Here is a 6,827-nt window from a genome sequence, read left to right as displayed (position 1 = left end):
TAGCCTCAGAATTGCAGAATATCAGCACCGGAAACTCAGTCCCGAAAGATGGTGTAATTTGATAAGAGATTTCATCACAGGCAACGCAAATCGAAATAAATTCGAGGAAAATCAAATCAAACTAATTTTAACAAAAAAAAATTGAAAACAAACAAACGAAATCGAGAATGAATGTTTTTCTCATGGCCAATCCCAAGAGCTAATAGCAGCAACCCGCTACCCAAGGCGATAGGATATGACAACGCTCACCTTCGGAAATCCGCGGCGGCGCCGGAGATCTCGACGAAGGAAGAAGCTTTTTCTGGCGACGATTTTCAATCCGAGTTATACGAACATCGATTACGGCTCGCCTCAATTTTGAATAAATCGTCGCGAACTAACTGATCAAAAATCGTTGAAATGCAAATTTAAGCCGGGTGTGTGCACCGCGTGCGATGATTACATACATATACAGATCTATAAACATATACAGATGCTTCGAGATCAAGATTCAAGAGTCGGCAGCTGAAACCCTAAATTTGGAGAATTCTGGTTTTAATGGGCTATTTAACGTTCCGACTATGGTTTGTCATTAGCCAATTTAATAAATTTTGGGCCGTCTTTACGAGTCAAACATTTCGGGCTCAATTTTTGTGGGCCCAATTGTCTACAACATTTTGTTTTGTTTGAGTATCGACAATATTTATTTTGGCCCAATATTATAAATTTTATTTTAATTTTATAAATAGATAAAAATCTTATAAATATCTTTTTGTGAACGGAGGGAGTATTATATAATAAGAGTCATTTTACTTTCTTGAAATGGAATAACTCTTATTGTATGTTGAGCTAATTGTTAAAATATGACTATAATTTTCAATATTTTTATAAATAAGATTATATATTACAAAATTTAAAAATGAAGATTATATATTACGAAACTTAAAAAAGAGGATTATAACTTCCATGTGTTACATTTACACTCCTATAAATGAGGACGCATAGTAGTGTAAATGAGGACATATAGTAGTGTAAATGTAAAAAATGAAAACTATAATCCTTATTTTCAAATTTCGTAACATATAGTCCTCATTTTCAAATTCCGTAACATATAATCTTATTTTGAAAACACTAAGAGTTACAGTACTACTAGCATTTGCACTCGTGCAACGCGCGAAAAATATTTTTATATTTTATTATATACTCACTCCGTCCACTAATTCAAGGCCTACTTTTCTTTTTGGTTCGTCCACCAACTCAAGACCTATCTATTTTTAGTAAGTTTTATTCATATTTTAATTGGTGGGTCTCAATAACAATACATTTTTTCTCCACTCAACTAATAAACAATACACTTTGTGGGCCCCTTTCTCCACTCAACCAATAAACAATATATTTTGTGGGACCCTTTCTCCACTCAACTAACAAAAATACTTTTTTTTTCTTAAAACTCGTGTTTTTTCATGTAGGCTTTGAATTCAAGGACGGAGGGAGTATAAAATTGATATTAATTTGATTATTATATAAAGATTCTAAATATAATTAAAAATACTACTCCTTCCGTCCCTGAAATAAGTTCATATTTTTTCTTATTGGGACGTCCCCCAAATAAGTTCATCTTTCTTTCTTTTCATTTTTTGACAACTACCCCACCACTAATAATACTTTATTTATTCTTATTTTTCACTTTTTCACCACTTCCAATACTGATCATAACACTTTTTCACATTTTCACCACTCCCAATACTAATTATAACATATTTTACCACTTTTCCTTAAAACCCATGTCGTCCCCAAAGATGAACTTATTTCAGGGACGGAGGGAGTATAATTTAATATAAATATACTTTATTTTAATATAAAAATAATAAAGAATAATTCATATTAATAAAAATTAATATTGTAAAAAAAGAAAACAATATAAGTTAAAAGATAATTGAAAAAAATAGATTTATTCTAAAAAAAAAAAAAGAGGAGAGAGGAGAGAGAATTTTCTTAAGTTTTAATCTTTAAATAAATATAAATTTATATTTTAAATCCAATATTTACATAACATATATCAAATTAAATCTCTTGTCATGATCTTTAATTTGATATGCATATAAAATATTTTTTAATTAGTCGAATTTCACAATTTTAAAAAAGAAATGAAATAGAAAAATAAGAAGTTAAAGAAAAAAAAAAGATGTATAGCTTATAATAAATAAACCTTAAATTTTATTCTAACTACAAAATTGTCACTCAATTTTGAAATTGATTTAAAATCAATTTGAAATTAAAAACTCTCTTTTTAAATATAGTATAAATTTTAACAATTAGCTCCCGTATATTACAAGTTTATATTAATTAAATACCCGTAATAAACTCTTTATATCAAATTAATGATTAAACTTTAGGCCAACGCCACTAACTTTCTGGTCTTATTCTTTGCACAGATGTTGGTTCATTTTCAAAATGATCATATATTATGATCATTTTGCAGGGTGATCAAACAGTTGCAAGTTTATCTGATTTGGTGGTTATAATTTGTTGAAGAATTATATTTGTGCAATTATCTTTCCCTCCCTTTCATTTGTTTTGAAGAATTAAAGTTACGCTTATTACATAAACTCAAGTGATTATGTAAGGGGTTTTGACAAAATAATAAAATCACGAATAATTTTGAATTTATAATTTTAACGTGATTTTTGAAATGTGGGGAACTAATTAAATCATTACCTTTTAAATTTTTACAATTGCGTTCCCCCATTTTTTTTTCTTTGATTGTCAGATTGTTGAGTTGGAGTTTACGTAGATTAGTTCTCCACAAAACTTTCATGTTACAACGTCAACATCGTTTCTGATAAAATTATTGAATTTTGGAAATTGTGGCTACAACGTTCTTTTATAATTTGAAGAAAAATTTAATTAAAATTGTACGAAACAACATCGTTTAGGCCTCACAAAAATAACGCAGTCTTTACTAATACACGTAAACTCTAATTGAATACTCTGGTGACTACAAAAAAAATTGGAGAAACGAAATTGCTAAAATTGAAAAGAACATATTTTAATTGACCATATTTTAAAAATCGAATTAAAATTACAAATTCAAAATAGTTCATAATTTTATATCTTAAAACCCCGTCATGTAACGATATTTGTTTAATTGTTTTACAAAGAAGCTTTTAGGCCAACAATAAGAAGATGAAAATGGGTATATTGTGCATAAGCGTAATTTATTCAATGTGGATTTCAAATAGCGGCTACACATTTTATCTTCATTAGAGAAAGTATGCAGAGAAATATTCGTGTATATAGCTTAATAGTAATTGTTACGTTGATAAACTTAATTAGATATTGTAATTGTAGTTGATATTTGTTGGGTAATCTTTCTTAATTATGAGGGAGCAAATTGTTGTGTATAATGAATTACACGTATCTTTTTATAATATACTCCTTCTGTGCGGCAAAAATGTGCATCATTTTTAGTGGCAAGAGTTTTAATAAAATATTAGATGAGTGCAATGAGAGTGGAGTTAAGTGATCCATTTTAAATAAAGTAAAAGTCAAAAATAAGGTGTGCGTGTGTTGGTCTAGTTGTAGGAGGTTAATACTCAAGACCTAAGGTCCTGAGTTCAAGTCCTTCGCGGTCTTTAAATTCTTTAAAAAAAAATTATTTAATTATGTAATTTATCGAAAGAAAAAAAAGGAGTAAAAAATAAAGAATTAGTGATGGAATAGTGTTAAAAAAAAGGCAAATGTCACTCTTGTGGGACGTCCCTAATTAAATATAAAGAAGTGCATACTCTTATGGAACAGATGGAGTACAACTGTTTATGTCGAGGAGGCCTAGCCCAAATGGCAAAACTAAGGCACCAAAACTCTCTCTTTTATGAGTTATTGGTTCAAGTATCATTGTTTGCCTTATATCCTTCTAAATGGAGAGATAATATAATGAGATATAAATTTATCATTTTAGGAACCTCATTTTTTATATCTTGTTTGGTTTGAATGATAATATATTTATCCACTACTCATAAGGTGGTATAAAATTATATCACTCTGTTTTAGGTATAAAACTATTCATTTCTCAAGGGAAAAAATGTTGTCTGAAATTTTATACCATCTGTCCAAATTTTTTATTACGTCAAAACAAACGAAGTATAAGATGATAAACGAAATTTAACCCTTCCTTATACCTCAAAGCAAACACACCCTATATACAACTCTTGATGATCATCAAGACTAAAACTGCAGACATTATGAAAGAAAAGTTGGAAATACATTATTACGTAATTTGAAGCTACAAATTGATTAATTTCTAAAATATTGCAATTATAACACAAAATTATCTTTTCGACATAATAATTTTTCAAAATCATAAACAACACACTAATATTTGGGATTAAATATTATTGCAACCATCATTTGTAATTTTCACACAACTTTTCAAATATACAATTACAACACCACCTTTTAATTTCTTTCAATTACAATTTCAACTTTTTCAACAAATAAAGACACGTTGTTTCATTGGTGTACATCATCAGCCAAACTTTAAGTAATTAGAAAACACCTGGGAATGTTATAATTGCCCACAAAAAAAATTAGAAGGTGGTGATGTAATTGCCACACTTTCGAGTACTTGCTACAATACGAATTTGAGTAAATATTAGTATGTTATTTTCAACAATTAATTAACCCTAATTTTAATATTAACAGTCATCGCGATCGAATAATATATACTATATACTAGCTACAACCAATTAATTATAGCTTCTATCTACTTGCCTGTTAGATTAATTATCTAATATGGCAAGTACAATTTCTTGACATATGCTTAATTAATTTAAAATAAATGAACTAGTGTGAGTTTAGGCAATAAATATGTGCGTAGTAAAAGGAAGATATTGGAGAAGTGGTCCCAAAAGTAGTGGTGGAAACCCTATATATGATGCTTGAAAACCCTAACTTTGACACAAATACTTAGAGGCTTTTAAATAAAAATGATGAATATCATTCAAATTCTCATTGGGATATCGCAAACTGCATCTCTAACTCGCAAAAAGAGTAACATGCGCTGTCCTTGTTCATCTCTCATCCCATCCTTCAAGGGCACTGTACAAACCCTAAATTTCCCCATTTTCTTGCAGAAAACTTAACTCAATTCGTCACATATATTGTATATGAGAGAGCGAGAAGAGTAAATTAATTCCTATTTTGGCACTTATATACTGGAAAATCATCGTTTCTGGTTTTCTACTCTCTTTTCTTGATTTGTATGGTATCCAACTATATATATATTTTCTCTAAAAAAGAAAATAGTTTAATCCCTCTGACCTTCTTTATATATGCATAATTAATATTGATATCATTGTAGGTAGTATATAATTAGATATGTTCCGTAGCAAGTTAATTTATAACAGTGAATTTTACAATCGTATTTTGAAATTGTACTTTAACAAATTAAAAGATTGAAATACTCCCTCCGTCCCACGAAGCATGACTCAGTTTCCTTTTTGGATTGTCCCACGAAGCTTTTACCTGTTTCTAAAAATGGCAAAAAATTTACTCATTTATTCACCTTTTCACTTTTTCACCTACCACATTTAACACACAAAATATCAATTTAGTTAATTCTCATGCCGAAAAGAACTGAGTCATGCTTCATGGGACGGAGGGAGTACTAACTGTGACAGAGCTATAGCTTCTTCTTTATTTTATTTTTTTGAATTGGAGGGAATATAGCTTATAATTACATAGTATTTTTTAAGGATGTAATGTAGAGAAGGATTTACGTTCGGACTTCAAAATATAACTTATAATTCGTTCGATGCAGAGACGGAGCCAAGCCTGGGCTCGACTTGTAGGGCCAGCCCATCTTCATGAATGAAGGGGCAAAGGCCTAGGGCGCCCCGAAATTTTAAAAATAGTTTTATTAATGCTAACTTTATATTTATTAATCTTAAATTCGTTAGAACAATGGAGTATTATTTAGCATTGATCATGAAGATTTATTTTTTGAATTGCAAGTTGTACAAATGTGTTAATTATCTTCAAAATAGAGTTTATTGGTGAAATTCTTGAGTTTGTTAAACTTCATATTGCTTTTTTAATGTTTCTATTGCATATAGCTAGGATATTATTAACTATACCCATTATTATTAACTATACCCATTATTGTAATTACCCATCTTTCTCCTTTATTCCAAAAGCAACGGTGCATGCCTTAAACTCTTTATGTGGCAATTTCCTGTGGGGAGGGGGGGGAGGAGGGATCTCACACTCGGTGGCGTGGGTGAAGTGGAGTGACCTGTGCACTTCAAAATCAGAGGGGGGGCTTGACTTCAAAAACTTAGAATGGTTTAATCATGCTCTTGTGGTGAAATGGTTTTGGAGATTTTTAAAGGGGGGAGGAAGGTTGTGGGCTAGAGTGGTTAAATCGCTTTACGGGGACCTTGAGTGGGGTCAGAATTCGGTGAAATGTTCCGGTAGAGGCAGGGTTAGGGACGGATGGTGGTCTAGAGTCATCTCTGTGGCAGGAGGTTCGGGGGAGTCTTGGTTCCTTGATAATATTAGCATTAAAGTCGGGGATGGGAAGTCCACAAAATTCTGGGATCACAAGTGGGCGGGGTCGTTGCCTCTCAAGCTGGTGTTTCCTAGGTTGTACCTCCTTAGTGCTAATAAAGAAGCCCTCATTAGTGAGTCGGGTTTTTGGGAGAATGGGGGCTGGAAGTGGGATCTGAGTTGGAGACGAGAGCTCTTCGAAAGGGAAAAGAGGAGGGTTCATGACCTGTTGTCTTTCATTTCTGGTGCTAACCTTGTTGCAGGAGTGCCTGATGAATGGTCCTGGTCCGCCGCTAAAG

At 31.3% G+C, this 6,827-nt stretch overlaps 1 non-coding gene across 1 annotated transcript; it reads right to left on the bottom strand.

Moving 5' to 3' along the window:
* LOC131002091 (small nucleolar RNA SNORD96 family) lies at window positions 1–84 on the bottom strand. Its single transcript, XR_009094169.1, has one exon. It is a non-coding gene; the product is annotated as a small nucleolar RNA SNORD96 family (small nucleolar RNA).
* Window positions 85–6,827: the final 6,743 nt, after the last annotated feature.

Source organism: Salvia miltiorrhiza, chromosome 8 (genome assembly GCF_028751815.1).
Source record: "Salvia miltiorrhiza cultivar Shanhuang (shh) chromosome 8, IMPLAD_Smil_shh, whole genome shotgun sequence".
Lineage (NCBI taxonomy): Eukaryota > Viridiplantae > Streptophyta > Magnoliopsida > Lamiales > Lamiaceae > Salvia > Salvia miltiorrhiza.
The sequence above is the reverse complement of the archived record's forward strand: the minus strand, read 5'-3'. Positions and strand labels throughout refer to the sequence as shown.